The 24,024-nt window shown below is 42.6% G+C and overlaps 1 long non-coding RNA gene across 1 annotated transcript; it reads right to left on the bottom strand.

Moving 5' to 3' along the window:
* Positions 1 to 17,188: 17,188 nt before the first annotated feature.
* On the bottom strand, positions 17,189 to 20,269 carry LOC116635309. The gene is made up of 3 exons (XR_004300132.1): positions 19,894 to 20,269; positions 17,766 to 17,853; positions 17,189 to 17,229 (listed from the first exon to the last, which is right to left on the bottom strand). It is a non-coding gene; the product is annotated as an uncharacterized LOC116635309 (long non-coding RNA).
* Between the last annotated feature and the right edge of the window lie 3,755 nt (positions 20,270 to 24,024).

Below are 24,024 nucleotides of genomic sequence, written 5' to 3'. Positions count from 1 at the left end.
TAAGTCATGATCTTGGGATCCTGGGATCGAACCCCACATCGGGTCCCACACTCAGTATGTAGTCAGCTTCATATTCTCTCTACCTCCCCCACTCTGCCCCTCCTGCTCATGCCCTCTCTCTTTAAAATAAATAAATAAATCTTTAAAAAAAAGTTGGTTTATATTTTGGGTACCTGTCTTAATTTAGGTCCCCTGCCCCCCAAAAAAGACCCTGAGACAAAGACCTGGATGCAGGTGGTGTGTTTGGGAGGGCATTTCAGATTGCTGAGCTGAGAAGTTTGTAAAATGAGTCTGGGAAGAGGGAAACATCAAGTGTGGGTTGATGAACAGGTTACTAATGAGGGACACTGAGGCTCAGTCTGGCTGGGGCCCCTCTGAGTAGCTGTATAGGAAACACCTCACAAGTGCCCCACCGGAGCATTAATCCAGGATTCCTGTGTCCTCTTGTTTGAGGGTTCTGTGATGGGTTGGGAGCAGGAGGACCTACCACAGACAGAGAACAGAGATGCAGGTCGTCAATGTGGACAGCCACCAGCCTATTCGGGAACTGTCCCCAGCAGCTGCCGGTGTGTTCAGGTGGGCGGTGGAGATATGCGTGAAGCATCAACAGTGTCTCCTGCAGCCCCTAAGTGCAAACCTGAGGACAGACCCCATTACATTCATGAACTGTAAAAACACACAAGTGTTCTTATTTTGTTCTTATTCTTTGGGGAATGTGTGCACCAATGGGTACAAATATTTTGCCTGGAGAAATGTTCAAGAAACATGTCTTCTTTCTCATGCCGAGTACCATTCTCTTTCTTTTCTGATTCTGGGAACTTCGTAAGTCCCGGGTCTCCCTGCCATAGTTTGTGTAACCCAGAATGAGTCACTTTGGTTTCCTGATCCTGTGTTTGCACAACCGTCGAACAAGTCACGCAGGAATCAATTCCTAGAACGCTGTGAGCTCTTTTAATGGGATAAACCTTAGTGGAGTGAGGTGAGGTTTCGGGGACAAGAAAACCTGCATTTTCAGTCTTTTCCCACATTCAGCTCTTCTTGGAACAAAACGACTGCTCTCAGGACGAGATACGGAGGAGGAGACACTCAAGGGAGGATGGGGTAGAGGTGAGAGGCGTTTGGGATTATGTCACTTACACAGATCCGCGCCACGCCTCCTGAGTTTTATCACTCACACTCCCTTTTCAGAGAATAGTGGCTCCATTGAAGTCAAAGTGCGGGGAGAACCACACTAAAAGCTCAAGTCCACTGAAACTGTCAAGTTTTGGGAGGTTCTTTTCTGGGCTCCCCATGGAGGACCCTTGTATAACAAGATGCTAATTTTAAAGAGAAATCACGGATGCAGAGAGCAGGAGTGATAGTGCAGCTATTTCTTGGCAACCCTAATTGCCTCAAGAGTTGCCAGGCTGCTAAAGGCATTCGCTTGTGCTGTACACACAGCTGGGAAAATCAGAAGCGAGAAACTGGGTTTGTCACCAGCCCTGGAGCTCACAAAGCAATCTGCTCTCCTTGGGAAGATACAGATGGGTCTAAAGGATTCGTCTAGAGAAATGCTGCTGGTTTTAAGATATGGCTGTGTTTCTTTTTCTTCCAACCATAGCTGTTCGCTTTCTTGCTTTCTTGCTTTATTATTTTATTTTTTTAAAGGGACCATGTAATAAGCACTGTAATTGGAAAGAACTTACCTCACATATTGATATAGATGCTTCATCAGATGCCATGGGTGCCTTGTGGGTGGGACTGACTTCCAGCTCCCAGCCCTGTGACTCTGCTCGAGCTTTCTCTCTGGTGGTGGGAGGAGCCTGCTCTGCCCTGCGGAGGTGAGCTTCAAGTGCTGGGGATTAATGGCCCCCCGGGAGCAGCCCTCAACCAGTGATTCATGGGAAGTGGTGAACACGTCCCCAGCTCTCTCTCCTAAGCCATGTTCTACGCTGGCTGCCATCGGTCCCCAACAGGGTTCAGCCCCGATGGCCTGTGGTGGCACCATGCTCAGCAATGCTCCTTTCACTGGCTGCCCTCCTTGCTCTGCCTCACTTCCTTATTTCCATCCGTGTGTTGTCTTGGATCCCCTCCCAAATAAACCACTTGCTCCCAAAGCCTTTGCTCAGGTCTACTTCCAGGAAAACCCAAATTACGATAGTTGAATTTGCAGCTTCCATCAATCTGAGTCATATTTGAGTTAAAAAATACTCCTCATGCTTACCCCTGTCACGAACAACAAACTCCCTGAGGACTGTGTGGCTAGGAGTCCTGCACCATCCTGGGATGTTGTGGTAACTGCGGGAGTGTATTGGCCTGGAAGAGTTTACTTCTCCCAGGGGCTGACATGTGGATGTAGACACTAGGGTTTATCTTAGCGGGTTGCAGAAGCTTCCTTTTGCACAACTTGGCAAAGCATTTGCTGAATGCACAGTGGCCTCACCCTGACATCAGGACTCTCATCCATTTTTAGAACCATCAAACCACATGAGAAACCCAAGTGTATATTTCCTTAAGTATGAATCACTTATTTTGGACGAGTCATTCTCAGTGTAGAGTCCACTGATTGATCCCGTCCTTCAGAATCATGAGGGGTGCTTATTAAAAAGGCAGAATTTTTTTATTATTATTATTATTTAATTTTTAATTTAATTTTATTTGTTTTTATTTTAATTATTTCTTTAAATTTTATTTTATTATGTTATGTTAGTCAACATACATCACATCATTAGTTTTTGATGTAGTATTCCATGATTCATTGTTTGCATATAACACCCAGTGCTCCATGCAGAACGCGCCCTCTTTAATACCCATCACCAGGCTAACCCATCCCCCCACCCCCCTCCCCTCTAGAACCCTCAGTTTGTTTCTCAGAGTCCCTAGTCTCTCATGGTTCGTCTCCCCTCCGATTTCCCCCCCTTCATTCTTCCCGTCCTGTTATCTTCTTTTTTTTTTTTAACATATAATGTATTATTTGTTTCAGAGGTACAGGTCTGTGATTCATCAGTCTTACACAATTCACAGTGCTCACCATAGCACATACCCTCCCCAATGTCCATCACCCAGCCACCCCATCCCTCCCACCCCCCCACCACTCCAGCAACCCTCAGTTTATTTCCTGAGATTAAGAATTCCTCTTATCAGTGAGATCATATGATACATGTCTTTCTCTGATTGACTTATTTTGCTTAGCATAATACCCTCTAGTTCTATCCATGTTGTTGCAAATGGCAAGATTTCATTGTTGTTTTTTTTTGATGGCTGCATAATATTCCATTGTATATATATACCACTTCTTCTTTATCCATTCATCTGTTGATGGACATCTTGGCTCTTTCTATAGTTTGGCTATTGTGGACATTGCTGCTATACACATTGGGGTGCACATACCCCTTCGGATCCCTACATTTGTATCTTTGGGGTAAATACCCAGTAGTGCAATTGCTGGATCGTATGGTAGCTCTATTTTCAACTTTTTGAGGAACCTCCATACCATTTTCCAGAGTGGTTGCACCAGCTTGCATTCCCCACCAACAGTGTAGGAGGGTTCCCCTTACTCCGCATCCCCGCCAACATCTGTCATTTCCTGACTTGTTAATTTTAGCCATTCTGACTGGTGTGAGGTGGTATCTCATTGAGGTTTTGATTTGGATTTCCCTGATGCTGAGCGATGTTGAGCACTTTTTCACGTGTCTGTTGGCCATTTGGATGTCTTCTTTGGAAAAATGTCTGTTCATGTCTTCTCCCTATTTCTTGATTGGATTATTTGTTCTTTGGAGGTTGAGTTTGGTAAGTTCAACAAGGCAGAATTTGAGTCTCATCTTAGACCTACTGTATCAGAACCTCTGAAGGTGGGACCAAAGTGTGCTTTTTGACAAGCTCCTGAAATATCTTGGCTGGACTCCCTGGAGTGATGCATCTGGTAGGAGAGTGGGAGAAGCAGGGCAGGAATGGAGGAAGCCAAGGCAAGGTGTATCCCAGACAGAGCCCCATAGAACCACACATAGAACCACGCATAGCCTCCACTCAATCTGGCAGGGAAGCTCTGGCATTTAAATTACATCTTGGTGATGTCCCTACTTGAGGCAAAAGGCTGAGCTTTTGTTCTCCTGCAACTGTCAGTCACTGTTAAGGGCAGGCAAGTTCACTGGCACTTCCGGTTCTCTGGAGGTGCCAGCAAAGAGACTCCAGTAGCCTGAACACAACCCTCTAGATAGAATCATGAGTGGAAGCCATTAGAAGCTGGGGCAGGGGAGCACAGCAGCCACAAAAGGGATCCAAGGGCAACTGGGTAGAACAGAGACAGTGTCCACTCCAGCAGGTGATTCTTTCTTTTTAATGTTTATTTTAATTCAATTAATTAACATATAATGTGTTACTGGTTTCAGGGGTAGAGGTCTGTGATTCATCAGTCTTATATAACACCCAGTGCTCATTCCATCACATGCCCTCCTTAATGTCCATCACCCAGTTACCCCATCCCTCCACCCCAGCAACCCTCAGTTTGTTTCCTATGATTAAGAGTCTCTTATGGTTTGTCTCCCTCTCCAGTTTCATCTTGCTTTATTTTTTCCTCTCTTCCCCTATGACCCTCTGTTTTGTTTCTTAAATTCTACATATCAGTGAGATCATATGATAAATTCTCTTTCTCTAATTGACTTATTCCACTTAGCGTAATGCCTTCTAGTTCCATCCATGTCATTGCAAATGGCAAGATTTCATTTTTTGATGGCTGCATAATATTCCATTATATATATACCACATCTTCTTTATCCTTTCATCTATCGGTGGACATCTGGGCTCTTTCCATAGTTTGGCTATTGTGGACATTACTGCTATAAACATTGGGGTGCAGGTGCCCCTTCGGATCACTACATTTGTATCTTTGGGGTAAATACCCAGTAGTGCAATTGCTGGATCGTATGGTAGCTCTATTTTCAACTTTTTGAGGAACCTCCATACCGTTTTCCAGAGTGGCTGCACCAGCTTGCATTCCCCACCAACAGTGTAGGAGGGTTCCCCTTTCTCCACATCCCCGCCAACATCTGTCATTTCCTGACTTGTTAATTTTAGCCATTCTGACTGGTGTGAGGTGGTATCTCATTGAGGTTTTGATTTGGATTTCCCTGATGCTGAGTGATATTGAACACTTTTTCATGTGTCTGTTGGCCATTTGGATGTTTTCTTTGGAAAAATGTCTGTTCATGTCTTCTGCCCATTTCTTGATTGGATTATTTGTTCTTTGGGGGTTGAGTTTGATAAGTTCTTTACAGATTTTGGATACTAGCCCTTTATCTGATATGTCATTTGCAAATATCTTCTCCCATTCTGTCAGTTGTCTTTTGGTTTTGTTGACTGTTTCCTTTGCTGTGCAAAAGCTTTTTATCTTGATGATGTCCCAATAGTTCATTTTTGCCTTTGTTTCCCTTGTGACTCTTATACAAGACTAGAATGAATTCCATGGAGTGGAAACAGTAAAGTGGAATGGGGGAGAAGGAAGTTGCAGGGATGTGGTTCCATTGGACAGTTCCAGGTGTCCTTTTGAGATCTCCCCACCACTGAGCTGTGCAAACATGCCTTTTCATTCTTACTGGTTGTCTGCTGGATAAGTTGTAGGGCACGCACATGCGCACATACATGCCATTAGATAAGTACAATTGAGTGAGTCCTTCAAAGACTCTCTCTGCTGGAGGCAAAGGAGGAGCCCCCATGCTTACTGCCAATTCCTCCCCTGCCCACAGATACTCCAAAGGACGTCCCAATCCCAGGAGAGGCTCAATGTAATTATTTGAATGATAAGAGAGAGTCACTTTATGGGTTATTATTTTTAAGCAGCTGCCTTGGTGTCAAGTACTAGGATGGTCCTGGGAAAACCAGGATTATTATTATTTCTTTTGGATGGGGAAGGAATTATGTCTACATAAAATAAGTGAATTTTTGAATCTTTATAAAAGGGAAATAAGAGTGGATGGAAATTTAGGAAAGGACGGGATGCCAGGTGCTGCTAGGCCTTCTGCGTTTGTCCCCTAGCGGCCACTTCTCAGGGACACTCCTGTGAAGGACTTGTCATTGAGATCAACAAAGCCTCTATGCAGCCAGGACCTGATCACTGCTGGGAATGAAAACATGCTCTTCCTTTCAGGGAGAAGTGACAAATGCTGGACCTTTATCTGGGGGCAGCGACTGAGACGTCTGATGATTTGTTGTCCAACTTGGAAGGCTTCAGCAATGGAGATTCTGGCTGCTGGTTTATTTGCATGTCTGTCCAGGCTTAGAGGCTCTGGGTTTTCTGGGCCAAATCAAAGGTGACCTTTTTCCCTCTCAATTCCTATAGTTAGGTCCTCATGGGTTCTTCCCTAGGCTGTTATCATAACCTCTGGATCCAACCCTCCCTCCTTTCCTCCTTCCCTTCCCTCCCTCCCTTCCTTCCTTCCTTCCTTCCTTCCAATATCTATTGTTGTGCAACAAATCACTGCAAAACTGGACTGTTCAGAAGCTCTTTCTGGTAGTGACCTCCACATTTTCCTGACTTCACAGTTTCCTCACCTCACTGGCATCTGTCCTCTCTCTGGACCTGAGATCCAGGGCCAAACCAGAGTAAGGGCATCTACAGAAGACTGTTTCTCTAACCACGTGCCTTCCATTTTAACCCTGGGGCCTGTCCCTGTCACTGCTCACCATTGACTGAATTTTCCAATTATGCCTTTTATACTCAGGGCCCATGTGGCCCAAGCACACCCAGGGCATAATCTCATATCCCCCTTTAAGGCTAACATTAGCTTAAGGGATTTAGTGGAAATGGGGAGCTGGTAACCCACAGACTTTGTGGGATGTTGGTGAGTTCAATTGTGGACTAAGCCTGCTGTGTTTGGAAAATGAGGTGCTTGCTACCTGAGCTTCTCCCCCTCCTCCAGGATAGGACACTTCCTGTCAATTGTGGGCTCGCTCTGCACTCTGAGGTATGAGCTTAGCATTTATTCTTCACCTTGTCAGACAGTCCCTTGGGTGGAGCACTATTTTACTTGAGATGGTAGGTTATACTTGAAAGAGGTTTGAATGGAGAAGCTGGGGAAAAAAGGGATGACATTCTTTGAATCATAAGAGCACAGGCTTTGGTGTCAGACACTCTCAAATTTTAAATCCCTGCTGTGCCCCTATTGGCTGTGTGGCCTTGCCTATGTTACTCTGTCTCTCTGATGATCAGTTTTTCATCTGTAAAATGAATAGCATAATGACACCTACTTCTCTTGGTAGCTGTGAGGACTAGATCAGGCACACAAAGTCCTAACATATAACACATAACCAGCACATAACTTATGCCAACTACTGCCACCATCACTGAAGATTAAAACATGCTTTTTGCTTGTTGGGATTTCCCAAGTCTTTAAACAGATTTTCTGGAGAATTGGAAAAAAAAAAAAAGAAGATGTCGCACTTTCACTGTTGGCTCTGGGATAGAAACTCGCACCTTGCTTAAATAGTTCCCAACTTTAGGAAATTTAAATGGTTAAATACACTAAAAGCCAGTTTTAAAGAGCCTGTATCACTCATGTCTGTTTCCAGGGTTGAGGGTTAGGGAGAAGGTGTAGCATTGTGCTTACCTGCGGTATCCTCACAGGACCCAGCCTAGAGCCTGGGAACTGCCTTGGTCATGCTTCCAAGAGAGGCTACAAGTCCAAGAGCATAGTCTTTCCCCCTCATCCTTGGGACAGGACTTCTGCAGTAATCGCTGGGCCTGAGGAGGTAACCTTCAGCTAACATCAGTCCCTGAAGCAAAGGGTGTGCATTTAGGATGATTTACACTCTCCCAGCTGAGTGTGTGTGGTGAGATCAAGGGATGGCCTTCAGAATGCCCACACTGTAATTACTTTCATTTTATGAAATGTGTGCTTAAATTGTAGTTCAATTTGCAAAACTAGGCCAACTAACAGGTCAACACTGATGCAATTTTGAAGTGTGCTTGAAGTTGTCAAAATGGGAACAGCACTTAGAAGACCTTATGAGCAAATTACTTCCTTTTGGGCATGGTTTTATGTCATATAAGTGTGCGTGTGTGTGCATAATTTATGTGTACCATATTTTATCAATTATATGAAGTAGATATTTTTTCACACTTTAACATTTCTGAAATCAGGACATGAATTACAATCTGTGGCATTTTATATTCACTGGAGACTAGGTGACATGTGATTGTCATTGCATACAGATGTACAAACTTGGCCTTGGTTGTTCATATTGGTGCCATGTCAACTGAGTAATGTACATTGTTGGGTTATGTATGTTGGCTTTTTTTTTTAGAAGATTTTATTTTTAGTTAATCTCTAAACCCAAAGTGGGGCTTGAACTCACGACCCCAAGATCAAGAGTCTTACGCTTCACTGACTGAGCAAGCCAGACACCCATACGCATGTTGGCTTTAAACACTATTTTGAATGTCTTTGGAAAGATTACTCTACAACTGACATTGAAATGAAAAGTTGTTGTGTGCATAGAAAAGCACAGAAACAAGAGTAAAACCTAGAGATGTTGTCAGTGAAGTAAATAAGCATTGTTGGAAAAATTATTGCAGTTCTATATTTTCTCAGCAAACAATAGTCAAGTCCTTCATATAGGTCATAAAAAGGAAGATACCCACAAGCAGACAAAGCTGTGCTGCATTTTGTATTAAGATACTTAACAAAATGATTTCCCAGTACCCTCTAAGCCATGCAATTGAAGGCAGGAGAGATTGCCAAATTCCTTAGAATAGATGAAAGAAATTTCAAAGCAACAAGGGGCAGGTGTGGCTGATATATGCATCTATAGAATGACTATCAAGGAATTATGTTTCACCAACCGTGTTTTCTGCTTCAGTGTTCCTAAAATAATGGTGAGTTTTACAACCAATAGGGTCTTAGAGTCTATGAAATATGATATATTGGAAATGACACATAACTAGGTCACTAGCTGCAGATGCTGGCCTTGCCTGGAAAATATGTTTGGCGTATTATAAAGCTTAGCAAATAAGAGGCACCTACTGCCCCCAAAATACACACTTATTTTGCTCATTGTCCCCCACTTGTAAGCAATTCTAAAACTAGATAAAATAAATAAAACAACTATTTTCAATAGAAGACAGCAGGCCACGCAAGACTCTGATTATTGAGAGAAGAAACTCATATTTTCCCTGGCCTTACGCCTGGGGGCACTTTCCAGACTCCAGCAGAAAAGTTGAGTCCAAGTGGAACACAAGGGTCTTGCAGGGTGGAGCAGTTCAGAGAATGAACTTTGGAGTGGCTGGGTGGCTGGAATCAGTAGAGCAGGGTGTCAAAGAGGAGAGATTGCACAAGGGTAAGCAGTCTGAGCTATGAATGTGCAAGGCAAGACTCTGCTGGAATGCAGAGAGCTAAATAGATGTGGTAAAGAGCTGGGAAACACTGAGATTTCTACGTAGCCAGAGTTCAGAGATCTTACTGAGCACCTTGAGCATTCAGTGGAGACCTCAGACCTTACTTTTAGGAGTAAAGAACACATCCTAGATTGAGGGCCACATCTCTAGGACATGGACACAACTGGGTGGTTTTACCAAAGCTTTAATCAAAGCCTGACAAGATCAAGAAGGTCCACCAGTAATTTAGCCACTTGTCAGAGCAAAATCTAACACTATTTAAAGGAAAACAGCATAGCCCAGACTTCCTGCAACGTATCATCTACAATGTTCAACATGTAATGAAAAATTATCACATATGGAAAGCAAGAAAATAAGACCCATAATCAATAGAAAAGGCATCAAATAGAAGTACACCTCAAAACAACCCAGATGTTGGAATTAGCAGAAAAAGACTTAAAACGGTGCTGCAAATAAGTTCAAGATTTAAAAGAAAAGATTGATGGGAATTAGTGAATGGAAGTGTAAGAAGACAAAGACTTTAAGAGTTGTTAAAATATGTGTAAAGATTAAAAGGAAAAAACTGACAGAATGAGTGAATAGATTGGTAAGATGGAAATGGAAACAAATAGAAACTATAAGAAATGGCTCTGGGTTACTCAGATACAGGGAAGTACTGTGTAGTGCTGCAGAGCAAAAGTTCTGGACTCAGAATGCTTGGGTTCAAATCTTGGTTCTTCCCCTTAGCTGTGAGACTTTTTTTTAATACAAAGATTTTATTTATTTATTTGACAGAGAGAGACACAGCGAGAGAGGGAACACAAGCAGGGGGAGTGGGAGAGGGAGAAACAGGCTTCCTGCGGAGCAGGGAGCCCAACACAAGGCTCGATCCCAGGACCCCTAGATCATGACCTGAGCCAAAGGCAGACGCTTAATGACTGAGCCAACCAGAAGCCCCTAACTGTGAGACTTTGAGCAAGGTATTTATCCCCTCAGACCCTTAGTTTTCTTATCAGTAAAATGAGGATAATGATAATAATAGTGCTTACCCTTTTGGGTATTGTGAGAATTAAATGAGATCACTGTAAAATGTCTTTCCAGTGGCTTACATATATGAGGAACTATTTTTTTAATTGTTTCAAATTTTATAGAACTCCAGTACAGTATGCTTTTTCTAGAACTGAAGAAAGGACTAATGATTTAGAGTCACTTATAGACACTCATGTTTCACTCATGGGCTTAGATCATACTTTGACAGTTGATTTAGGCACCTTATTGTTTTATAGATTGAACTAGGGAAAGTAAAAGCAATGGCAAAACATTCATGGCAAATTTGTCCAGCGTTTTGAATTTGTTAAACTTCTCATTTCCCTCCATGGGGAGATATGAGGATAGGAATTAGGTGAGTGGAAAGTGGTGATGGTGAAGGAATAGGTAAGATACAGAAAAAAGAAGAAAAAATCCACCAATAAAATCTGATTCTACCCGTTCTGTTGGTTTTAATTTGAAAACACTTAAAGTCGTCTTCAATTTGAGGGGGAACTTCTTATTTAAAATGTAGATCCAAATTCTTCTCTTTTTCCCCAGCTGTCGGGACTGTGGATGATTATTTTTTTCCAGGTGAATATTTCACTGTCTTCCTTATTTCATGAACTTGGGTGACTGGGAAGTTCCTTGAAATTAAAGTTGGTCACATTGTTTATGCTATTCATAATTTGAAGATGGTATCTGGCTTTAGGGATTAATAAAATAATATTAGGCCCCCTTATCATACCTTAATAAAATTACTGACTGTTGAGCCAGGCAGAAATATTATTTTGCTGGAGAAACAGTTGTTTTCAGTATTTCTCAGTTGAAGCAGACATTTTCCAACAGGGATAAATGAAATAAACCACACAGGTAGGTGTGAAGGTGCCATTTTCTTAAACCTTCTTTTTAACTTCCATCAACTCAGGGCAACTTTCCTAATCACCCTAGACCATCATACATTTATCCTAGCTTTCCTTTTAGTTATCTTTTATTGTATTACATGCATTTTTAGATTAAGGTATTGTCTGTCCAGCTCCTGAGAGCAGGGACCAAGAGATGAATTCGTACCACATAAAATAAAAATAATGGAGTAATCTGAAAATGACTTTATGCTAAGAATTCTCAGGAGATGAAGAAATTGTTATAAAATAAGAAACTATTGAACAAAACCAAACAGAAATGAAACAAGACCAGGTAGATATGCTAAGGAATCAATTAGAAATCTTAGAAATAAAAAATATGGTCAATGAAATAAAAACCCAATAGATCAAACTCTAATATTAATCAATTGGAAGTGAGTCACAAGGGATGAACTAGAAGTTAGCACAGAAAGAGAGAAAAATAAAACACACACAAAAAGAAATTAGACTGAGAGTCTTTAACAAATATCTAAAAGGAAGTCCAGAAGAAGTGAGTTAGAAAGGGGGGGAAAAAGGTAATATTCTAAGAAAATGCTGGGAAATTTCTAGAACTAAAGAAAGGCATAAGTCCTTGGATTCAGAGTCAGTACTAAAACCCATGTAGGATAGATAAAGATAAATCCATATATAGACACTTTCGGAAAAACTGAAGAACATTAGGGGTAAGAAGAGAATCTTAGAAGAACAAAAATCACCCACTGAAACCTTACTTCTTCCAAAATGTTTTGGCTATTCTAGATTCTTTGCATTTCTGTATGAATTTTACAATCAGCTTGTCACTTTCTACAAAAAAAGCCTTCAAGGATTTTGATCAAACATGTGTTGAATCTATAGATCAATTTGAAGAAGATTGTCCAATCTATGGTAAGCCCTTGAGAGAAGAAGCTTGGAGAGATTGAAATACTTGCCCAAGGTTATGTAGCCAATATATGGCAGAGCTGGAACCAAGGAGGTGAGGGGCTCAATGGTAAAAGCAGAGGATTTAGCACAAGCTAGACTTACTTCTGAATCACAGCAATACCAGCTAAAATTTCCTTTCTTTTAGGTGGAATAGCATTGAGTAAGGGAGGGGGAAAGAATCTCAAATTATGGGCTTTATGAGAACATAAATCTCTGGCACATAATAGAAGGTGATTACAGGTGCCCCTTTCCTCCATGAATGTCTATTACTGTATATCTAAGCCTTACAGATTAAGGCCAAGAATGATGATACTTCATTTGTCAATACATTCCCTCCTCTCAGAGCTATTTTCTTCTCTGTGCAGGTCAAGTTTATCTGTGCTCTGAATAAATTACAAGTTGGCATCATTATTTTCCTGTGAATGGGGAGGGCAGTCCAATGGCCTTTCCTCCTGCTGCAAAAGCAAGATAGCACAGGCAAAGGCAGGGCATTAGCCTTTCCACCAGAGTTGAAGAATCTCCTTTCCCCCCAGATGAATGAGAACCACGAAATTTCACAAGAGAAAAGACAAGTTCTGTGACCCTCCAGGTGGAGAATGCAGCCATCACAGAGGACTGAGAGGGAGACAGGAGAGAGACAGAGACAGAGGTCAGACAGTAGCCTTCAACATCTGGATCCATCTGTGCCTGAAGAGACCCACCCTGGATCTCCAAGGGATAGTAGTCAATAAATTCCAATTCTGTGTGGACTCTTTTGAGCCAGGATTTGATCACATTCAGTTAAATCTGAACATGACTTTTAAAAATTGTGTCCCTCCTTTTTTACCCAGGTGAAATGAAGAAGAAATATTTTTTCTTGGAAAAGGCAGCTCAGATGTGGATGCATGTGTTATTCATCTTCTCTATTCTGCCTTGCCTTAGAGCTAAATGTGATTGGAGCCTTTGCTCTGGAAGCCTCTGGAGTTGTTCTGAGGTGCTCAGTGTTCCCACAATCTCTCTTCATTGCTCCCTTATGAAGGGGATAGAGGAAAAGGGCTGATGGGGACTGATGTGGAAGGAAAGTCACCTTCCCTTTAAAACATGGCTGGAACGCTGTGGGGAAGGAGATGCCAGGTGAACCCCAAAGCACCTCCAAAGCAACAAACACATTCAGAATGGACAAGTCTTAGTCATAGCCTTGAGGAGGTCTTGGTGGGGGTGGTGGTCCATATACATAAAGACGAATGCCCTCTTCAGAATATTCATCTATGAAATGTCCATTGTATTAAGCAAAGTCTGCCCCTCCAATGTCACAGAGCAGCCCACACACAGCTGAATGGCAAGCATGGCAGGAACAGACTGTAATCAACTTAATTTCTCTGAGCCCCATGGACAGTGAAGTGATCACATGATTATAGGGAACTAACACTGATTTACACAGCTTGTGTGAAGATGTTACTGCAGTGGTTTCTAGCCCTGGGGATTGGAGGGACATGGTATTGACTGAAGGATCTGGCTTTGTAAATTACTAAGCCAAGCCTTCTGAAATGAGGTTGGATCTGAAAGAAGTTGAACTAGGAGCCAATACGAATTCATTAAACAACTTTACTGAGGTATAATTAATGCGCAATAAACTGCATATATTTAGCAGGTATAATTTGATCACATTTGACATATGCATACAACCTTGAAGCCATCACCACAGTCAAGATAAGGAACATTTCCATCTCCCCCAAAAGTTTCCTAGTGTCCCTTTCCTCCTTCCCTCCCTATCCCCAGGTAACCACTGATCTGTTTTTGTCACTATAGAGTCGTTTACATTTTCTGGAATTGCTAATAAGAATTTTGAAGTAGGTTGGAAAAAGTGTCTAGATAAGTGCCTCCTCAAAACAGGCAGGGGAAGCTCCCCTGAGCTACTCAAGTTGGGAGAGGAGACTGTGCACAGCATAAATTTCTAGAAATTTTCCTCTCACTGTGCCTTGAAAAACAAGCGGTATGCTAGCCTGTGGTGGCATGTGATTTGGAAGTTTTGCAATAGGAGTTAGCCAAGTAGAGCCAAGGTTTTTGGTGGATGAAGTGGAGGTTGAGGGTGGGCAAGGGAATGCTCCTGGGCACCTCATCTTAGCCAAGATTAGAACTAAAGGAACAAAGTTGAAACTGAAGAACAAGGAATGTAGGAGGGTGCCCTTAAATGCCAATGTCTGTAAACAACAGAGCCAATTAGTAGCAGAAATGGTGAAACTCCTTGGGGGCATTTATCATTATTACTGATTTAAAAAAAAAATAAGATAGGTTCTTTTTTTTATGAGTTGAGGTAGTCATGATCCTGTTGAAAGGTAGAGGAATGGACTAAGAACATCTTAAATTCTCATGCAGGTCAATCATAAAATCTTTTTTTAAAAAGATTGTATTTATTTATTTAAGACAGAGAGAGAGAGAGAGAGCATGTGCAGGCGTGAGGGGCAGAAGCAGGCTCTCAGCTGAGCAAGGAGCTCGATACAGGGCTCGATCCCAGGACCCTGGGATCATGACCTGAGCGAAGGTAAACGCTTAACCAACTGAGCCACCCAGGCTCCTCCTCAATCATAAACTATTAAACTGCTTTATAGAAACATACTTTGGGGGGTAGCTTATCAGGTGAACATTAAAAATGTCTGAGCCTAACTCGATCAGCTTCACTTTGAGACTGTGGCAGTAAGCCTTTGTGTTGAGAAGGGTCAGCAGCACTCCGGTCCTCTGATGTGGGACATGGGTCTGTTCACACACCTGCGCCCAGGTGCTTGCCCTGCTGCTAACTTGGGGCTGGCAGTGCCATATGCATGACCCACCACTGCCATGGAGTAAGCTACCTTTGGGACATAATTTTAGGCTCAGAGACAGAAAAAAAATCATTAAAAACTGATAAGATTTGGGGCGCCTGGGTGGCTCAGTCTTTAAGCGGCTGCCTTCGGCTCAGGTCGTGATCCCGGGGTCCTTGGATCGAGCCCCGCATCGGGCTCCCTGCTCGGCAGGGAAGCCTCTCCCTCTCCCACTCCCCCTGCTTGTGTTCCCTCTCTCGCTGTGTCTCTCTCTGTCAAATAAATAAAATCTTAAAAAAAAAAAAAACAACTGGTATGATTTACATCTACAAATACATCGTGCTCATTTTCCCCTCATCCCTTCTCTCCCAGGCCATTAAAACTTGATGGATACAATTCTGTTATTGAACAAATATCATCTCTCCTATCTTGGAACTCTTCAATGTTTCAGGGCTAGAGGGGATCAATATGTGCTACCTGAAAAATCATGTTGCTTATCTTTTATAAAACCACACTGCAGTTATAGTAGACATTAATGTCAAATGAATTGGAAATCCATTTTTGAGTGCCTCCTCATCTGCAGAACTGGAAGGGCACTGGAGGAAATACACTGAAATCATTAAAGATGGGAAATCCTCCCCATTGTGGTTTTCCTCACAGTGTGAAGCAGATGTGTATATGCTTGCATGTTCCCCTTAGCAGATCCTGAGGTGGGGACCATACCGTATTTGTCTTTAACTTCCTAGGCCCTAACCCAGTGTCTAGCCCATAGTAAGAGCTAGATAAATATTAAATAAAGGAATGAATGAACCAGAGTTACCACAGTTTAACATTCATATTGTTTCCAGTTTTTTCATAAAAGAGGTAAGGATCTAAAATCTTCATAAAACTTTGGGTTCCTTTCTCCCTTAAAGCATATTTCCATGAATTGGATTATTGGATGAAAATATGTCAATGCCCATTTATCTTTCTTAGGTATTTTATATTGTTTTAAAAAGTGATTTTGAAATCAATTTACAATTTTAGCATCTCTAATAATGGGATAACCAGACTTTCTGTGCCTTCCGATGTGACGAGATATGAGGTCCATAGTGTAATCTATGACATACTCTTGCCCCAAATTCTAACCTAAATTTAGAACTGACTTTTACTCTTAAAAGATGAGTCATCCTATTGGACATCTGACTGTGTCTCTTCAACTGGTCACTGTCATCAAAGAATAAAAAAGGGGAGAGTAAATTTATTTTAGATTAAAGGAGATTTAAAACACAGCAACAAATACAATGGACCTTGATAGCATCTTTATTCAACCAAATTAGTTTAAAAGTCATTTAGGGGGCAATTGGAGAAATAGAAATATAAAATAAATATGAGATAATATATTAAGGGATTGTTACTAATTTTGTTAATTGTGATCCTGATACTTTGATCATGTAGAAAAATGACCTTACATTTTAGAGATGAATACTGAAGAATTTAGGGATGAAATAGCATGTTGTTGTAATTTTACTTAAAATATATTGGCAAAAAAATGAAGGAAATATGGCAATATGTTAATAAATGCTAAATACAAATGATGGTTTATATGGGGGTTTACTATACTATCTCTCTGTTTTTGGTATGTTTAAAACTTTTCATTGTCTTCAACATGTGGCTTCCATTGCATGATCTAAGATGGCTGCTCTAGCACTAGCCCTCACATCTGCATCCCAGTTTAAAGGTCAATCAGTCTGCTACCCATTCCTTTTAAAAGTATGACCTCGGGTGACTTACATTACTTCTGCCATCACCATATTAGCTAAAACTAGATCGTATGATTTCAGAAAGCTGAAAGGAAGGCTGGCAATTGTTAACTAACACTCAGGATTGTCTTATTAAAGAAAGAAAATGAGGCTGGGTATTGATAGATACAGCATTCTCTGCTATAATCCACCACTCAGGTTACCCAAATATCCCTATGCACCCTTGTCCCCAAACATGGAACACGCTCACCCCATCCCAAAGGGTAACGACCATCCATCCCTAAGTAAGGACACCTCTACTTAGAGGTCTAGTAAGCACCTCAAATCTAACATAACCAAAACCAGTTCTTTTTTTTTTAAGATTTATTTATTTACTTGAGAAAGAGAGAGCATGCACATTGAGGGAGGGGCAGAGGGGGAGGGAGGGAGAGAATCTCAAGCAGACTCCTCACTGATTGCAGGGCTCCACATGGGGCTCGACACAGGGCTCAATCCCACAACCCTGAGATCATGACCTGAGCCGAAACCAAGAGTCAGAAGCTTAACCAACTGAGCCACCCAGGCGCCCTCCCAAAACCCAGTTCTTAACTCCAGTATCCCAAATTTGGAACTTCCCTGAGTTCTCCCCACCTCCGTTAATGGCAATTCCATTCTTCAGGCTGCTTATGCCAAAAAATTTTGGAGTCATCATTGACTGATCTTTTTTCTTCACATACAACATCCAATCTATAAGCAAGTCGTTTCGCTTGTTCTTTGAATATATGACCACTTCCCAGTACTCCCTGATCTAAGACACATGCATTTCTCACCTGGATTATGCAATAGCAGCCAAAGTGATGCTTTAAAAATTTAGGTTAGATCACATCATTCTTCCATTCAAACCCTATTATGTCAATCTAGCTAAGAATTCCCTTCTCTGAATAGCCGTAAGTTATTGTGGGCCACCAGAGACATTTTTCACAAGATTTGGAAGGCTGATGGGAGGGGACAACCATGTTCCTTTACACTGGGGAGGCTGATGCAGGACATGAGGCACTCTAGTGGCTCTCACCTCTTGTCACCAATCTGCCGAGTAACCAGGTTGGCATGGAGCTACAGCTGGGCTCCCACTGCATCTGGTTCTTCAGCTCCTCTGCCTCCTGGGTCAGATGGGTGGCATTTCAAAGTAATGACAGAGAATGGATCATTTAATAAACCATTTTAGAGCATAGAAAATATAAAGTCAAGTCTTTACCTCATTCCTTACACCAAAACAATTTCAGATGTCTCAGAAATTTAAATGTAAAAAGTTACATTATAAAAATTTATTTATTCATAAAGGGGTGAAGAAGACCTTTCTTAGGCAGAAGTCAATACATAGACACCATAAGATAAAAGACTGAATTATTTAACTGTTACAGATTGAATTATGCACCTCAAGAAGATACATGGAAGTCCTAATCTTAGGTACCTGTGAATGTAACCTTATCTGGAAATAGGGCCTTTGCAGACGTAATCAGGGTAAGATGAGGTCATTAAGGTGGGCCCTGATCCAATAAGGCTGGTGTCCTTATGAGAAGAGAAGAGACAGAGACAGACATACAGAGAGGGAAGATGATGTGAAGACACACAAGGAGAACCCCGTGTGACCACAGAAGCAGAGACTGGAGTGATCTTTCTATAAGCAAAAAATGCCAACAATTGCCAACAATACCAGAAGCTAAAAGAAAGACATGAAACAGATTCTCCTTTAGAACCTTCAGACAGAGCATGGCCTTGCCAACACCTTGATTTCTGACTCTGGCCTCCTTAACTGTGAAAAAATAAATTTATTTTAAGTCACCCAGTTTTGGGTACTTGTTAATGGCAGCCCCAGGAAACTATATAGACCATAAAAATTGAAAACATTAGCTCAGAAAAAAAAAAATCACAAACTCAGGTACAAATGAAAAGAGTTCTAACAATGGCCAGTAAAAAGGTTGGTACATCCTCTCTTCCAAAAACAACTATAAAACTGGACAAAATAATTATTGCAGAGCAATTATTGTTTTAGGGCTTTGATATAGACCAAAGGCAGACAACAAATTGAGGAGCATTTATTTACTAAAAACTGCTGAATTTGGGGTAAGAACAGTAGGACTCTAGTTTTGCTCAAAATGGAATTTTACGCGATATTCACCAAGAGAGGAATGGGGATGCTGTCTCATGCGGTCATTACCATGTCAGCAGTTCTCATTCTAGCGAAAAAATTAAACGCCCAAATGATACATGAGTATATTCTCATTGCAAAACAGCAACACTAATAAAATGAAATTCCACCTTGATTCTATTATCCTCCAATCTCATTCCTCTCCTTCGGCATTACTGTAGTTATATAGACAAAAATAATTTGGTTTTGTGTTGGTTTTGATATTTAAATAAATAAGGTCATACTGTATTATAGTACTGTTTTCAACTTGCTTTTTTTTTTTCAGTTAGCAATGTTTTGGGAGAACTTCTTAACATACATGTTCTTCATCTTCATGGCTGATTGGAATTCCACCTTACTGAAGTATTGTGTCCCCACAGATGGGCATTTACCCTCTTTGTGCAGGTGTGTGAGTACTTCTCTCACACTTGGACCTGGCGGTTCGATGATAAAGGTACAGCACAACTGTCCTCCAAAAAGCTGTTGTCCCTGTACCCTTGCCAATATTAGATATTATTAACATTTATTTTTTTTGCCAATTGGCAGGAAAAATATGTCATTAGAAAAATATGTCATTTAAAATGTATGTCAAAAATAAAAGATAATCTGTCATTTAAAATGGATTTATTTTACTTCCTATGAATCTATAATTATTTCAACATAAATAGTAAAAAAATTTTAAACAAAGGAAAAATGCTTTTTTTTTTTTTTACATTATTTTACCATTCCCACAGCAGTGCTGGTATTTCTTGTTCCTTACATAAGCATGTTTTCATCCCTAGAGAGAAATATTTTAGGCCTGGGCCTGTGACTCATAGGCCTCCTGAACCCCTGCTCCCACTTCTCCAGGCCTGACCCATTTTAGTGAGCAGAACGCCCTAATTTCTGGGCAAGGCAGTCAGAAGGCTATCTATTAACTTAGAGATCTGAAAATAAAGAAGCCCAAGACAGAAATGAAGATGTGCCCATGATTTCGTTATTTGTTGAGTCTTGCGATGGATTGATTACTCACCGATGGCGTTCTTTTGCCACCCCTCACCTCCTCTGCCCTCCAGGGACTGCAGCCTCCGGATAGTCTCTCCATTCATGTCTGTCAGCCCTTCCTCTCCTCTGGCTCCTTCTCTGACTGCACACAAATCCAGTCCCTCCCACCTGAAATGTCCTTCCCGGAGCTTTGCTTCACTCTCCAGCAGACGATGGAAAGGGGCTGCCTCACGGAGCCAGGCAGTCCTGAGTGCAAATTCCAGGCTTGCCCCTTCCCAGCCTGTGACGTTGGACCAGCCACGTTTCTGAGCCTCCGTTTTCCCTTCTCTCCTTCAGGATGGTTCATCCCTCCAGGGCTGGGGTACAATCGGTGGGGACATAATGTGGAAGACCCTTGCTGAGTGCTCAGGGTTATACTAGGAAATGTTAGCTCCCTTTCTCTATCCCCCACTTCTGGCCCTCCCCCTTCCTGCCAGCATCCTCGATCTCCTCTAAGAGCATCCACGGAGGCCCATCTCCTTCACCTCCCCCACTGCAGTCTGGCCTACATGCCCACATTTCTGCTGATGCGGATTCTTCACACGGCTCACAGATGACTTCCTAATTGCCAGACAAGACAGATTTTTCCTCGGTCTGCATTCTGCTTGACCTCCTCACATCATTTCACCTACTCCTCCCCTCCCTCCCTTGGCTTCTATAACAGAACACCCTCCCGGCTTTCATCCTAACTCGGATTGTCCTCCCTTGGCTTCTCTTCTTCTGCACTTTTGCCCGCCTTGGGTCCCCAGCTTTGACCCTGACTTCTCTGTGCCTTTCAGAGTGGCTTCATTCTCAGCCAGGCTTCTAGTCCTCCTGTATCCGGGCTAGTCCCAAATCCACATGTCTCTTTCCTGAGCACCAGACCCGAGCTTCAGTAGCTCGGATTCTCTGTATAAATGTTCTGTAGACTCTCAAGCTCTGTCCCCCTTCAATTCTCTTGCTTCTCAACTACTGTTTCCTCCCTTGCACAGGACACTCAATTTGTGTACCTATTGCACCACCTCGAGCCATCCCCTCTTTTCTCTGTATCAATCAGCACCCACCCCAGGAGGTCACCCTTCCACCCGACACCGTGAAACATGGGATCAGATTTCCTGAGTGGTGGGCAAAGAGCTGGATGATACAATGCAGAAGGACTGGGAGTTATCTGCTTGTGGGGTAAGTCTGGAACAGTGAAAAATGAGAGGCAAAGGGAATCCAGGCAGATTAATTCTCCTTTCTCTCCTGTGGCTCCTGTCAAGGTGTGGCACCTCATTGTGACCCATCATGCATGCTGGGTGAACATCCTGATGAATGATTTTGTCACTTTTGTGATTTTGTTGGTTCCCCCCTAATGCAGACCCAAATGCAAGGCAGGCATAGAGATAATTTACTGGGGAAGTGATCCCCAGGACTTGCCTCCCCTTGCCTGGACACGGTGCTGACCTCGCTTAAATTGGAGCTTCCCAAAGAGATACTAATTCTCTTCACTTGGGAAGTGATCCCAAGGAACAGGAGCAAGAGACAAGGGGAGTGAAACAGGAGGTCAATGCAAAGTCAAAGTCAATGCAAAGATGCTTTAAGTTGGCACCACTATGGCTAGTGACTGGTGCTCAGTGCTGTAGGAAGGTCTAAGGAGCTTTGTGAAATGCCATCTCAGAACGGCCGTTCTGGGGTATGAAAGGGGAGCATCTATCCATCAGCTGCCATTACTCCATAGATGTCAACTCCCGGGTCCTCCCAGGTTGTGCACGCGTGAATGCTAAATGAGCTCCCCCCAAATATTCCCAGCCTGGCACGAGAGTGGCCCTGGGGCAGGAGGAGACACTCTCAGGTCGCTCTTGTGTGAAACTGGTTGGGACCCCTGTAGAACTTGCTACAGAGGTGGCCGGAGTAGGAAATAGGACCAAGAAGATTGGAAGTGGTGTTAAAAATGTTCAGCTCCAGGGGCGCCTGGGTGGCTCAGTCAGTTAAGCGGCTGCCTTCGGCTCAGGTCATGAGCCCAGGGTCCTGGGGTCGAGCTCCACATCAGGCTCCCTCCTCAGCGGGGAGTCTGCTTCTCCCTCTCCCTCTGCTGCTCCCCCTGCTTGTGCTCTCTCTCTCTGTGTGTGTCAAATAAATAAATAAAATATTTTTAAGAAATTAAAAAACAAAAAATAAAATAAAATAAATTGTCAGCTCCAGACCCGCCGTGTCTCTTTGTGGCTCCTGACGGAGCAGTGGTCAGTGCAGCGATGCGCCCCCTTGCCTTACGGCACCTCACTTGGTTCCCTTCTTTTGCTTCCCCTTTCCCCTCTTGCTCACTTTCCTGGGCTTTCTCTTCCCAGATAAAGTGTTAGTACTTTAATCCTTGCCTCAGACCCTGGTTTCCGAAGGATTCATGATGAGGCACTCCTAGGAGACTGGATAGTAACTTCACTTAATTGCTATGGAAATTGTATTAATTAAAACAAATGTGGAACAGTCTGGCTATTTATGGCAGTACCAGGGACTTATGAAAAGAGAATGACCAGCTCAGGGCCATCAACTTCCAACTCTGAAAATACTTTTTTTTTTTAAAACATTTTATTTATTTATTTCAGACAGAGAGAGAGAGCACGAAAACAAGCAGGAGTGGGGTGGTGGGAGGGGCAGAGGGAGAAGCAGGCTCCCCGCTGAGCAGGAGCCAGAAGTGGGGCTTGATCCCAGGACCCTGGGCTCATGACATGAGCTGAAGGCAGATGCTTAACCAGCTGAGCCACCCAGGCACCCCTCTGAATATACTTTTAAAGCCAGAGAGCCTCTATAGCACCTTTCATTTTTACTATTTTTTTTAACTTTTTAAAAACAATTGTTTACAAATTTAAAAAAATTTTTGTTGAAGTGTTACCTACAGAAAAGTGCACATATTATAAGTACAGAACTTGAGGAATTTCCATCAAGTGAGCACAATCATCTAGCCAGGTCCCAGATTTAATAAATATGAAACTATCAACACCCAGGAGCTCTCTTTATGCCCTCTTCCAATCACTGCCTCTCTCCGGGGAGGGAATTATTATTCTGACTTCTAACACCAGTATGGTAGCTTTAAGGAGATCCTTATCGGCTGCACAGATCAGATTGTGCTGAAAATCAGACCCGGGACTTGATTATGATGACAGAGCTGCAGAAAATACCTGGGTTGGAAACATTTTGGTGGCAAAACCCAACGATCTCGAATCCCCAAAATCCCTTGGTAAAAGCAACCTCCTCCCTCTGCCAGAGAATCGCCTCCCCTTGCCTGGAGACAGTGCTGACCTCGCTTGAATTGGAGCTTCCCAAAGAGATACTAATTCTATTCATGACTTGCTCCTACCACTCCTCATTTCCTGGAGTCAGATCCCAGCACAGCCTGGATGGGGAATATAAAGCTTATATCTCGGGGAAATTTCTATTGCTATGTGTCAGCAAGAGTAGGGGCACGTGTGGGAGCAGATTGTATTAGCTTTTTTGTGGCTGCTGAAACAAATTACCACAAACCAAGTGGCTTAAAAGAACATACATTTATTCTTTCACAGTTCTGGAGGCTTGAATCAAGGTTGGTTCCTTCTGGAGGCTCCAAGGGAGAATCTGTTCCATGTCTCTCTCCTAGCTTCGGGTGGCTAGCAGCAATTCTTGGCATTCCTTGATTTATAAGCATCGCTCTCTAATCTCTGTCCCATTTCCACATCACCCTCTCCTGTGCATGTCTCTGCTGTTTTTCCTTTGCTGTCTTTTACAAGGACACTCAGCCATTGGATTTAGGGTTCACCCTAAATCTAGGATGATCTCACATTAAGATCCTTAACTTAATTACATCTGCAGGGCGCCTGGGTGGCTCAGTTGGTTAAGCGACTGCCTTGGGCTCAGGTCATGATCCCGGACTCCCGGGATCGAGTCCCGCATCGGGCTCCCTGCTTCTTCCTCTGACCCTACCCCCTCTTGTGCTCTCTCTCTCTCACTCTCTCAAATAAATAAAATTTAAAAAAATTATTTAAAAAAATTACATCTGCAAATGTCATGATTCTTGGACCAGCAAGAGCTTAGCAAAGGCACTGTGGAGCAGAGTTCTTCCAGCTAACCCACAAACTGATAATGAGAAGAATCAGCTCAACAACCGCAGTCCCCCCCAGTTGGCACACAG

The sequence above is a fragment of the Phoca vitulina genome, unplaced genomic scaffold (assembly GCF_004348235.1).
Source record: "Phoca vitulina isolate PV1807 unplaced genomic scaffold, GSC_HSeal_1.0 scaffold10, whole genome shotgun sequence".
NCBI classification, from domain to species: Eukaryota; Metazoa; Chordata; class Mammalia; order Carnivora; family Phocidae; genus Phoca; species Phoca vitulina.
This window is presented reverse-complemented; position numbering and strand designations above follow the sequence as displayed.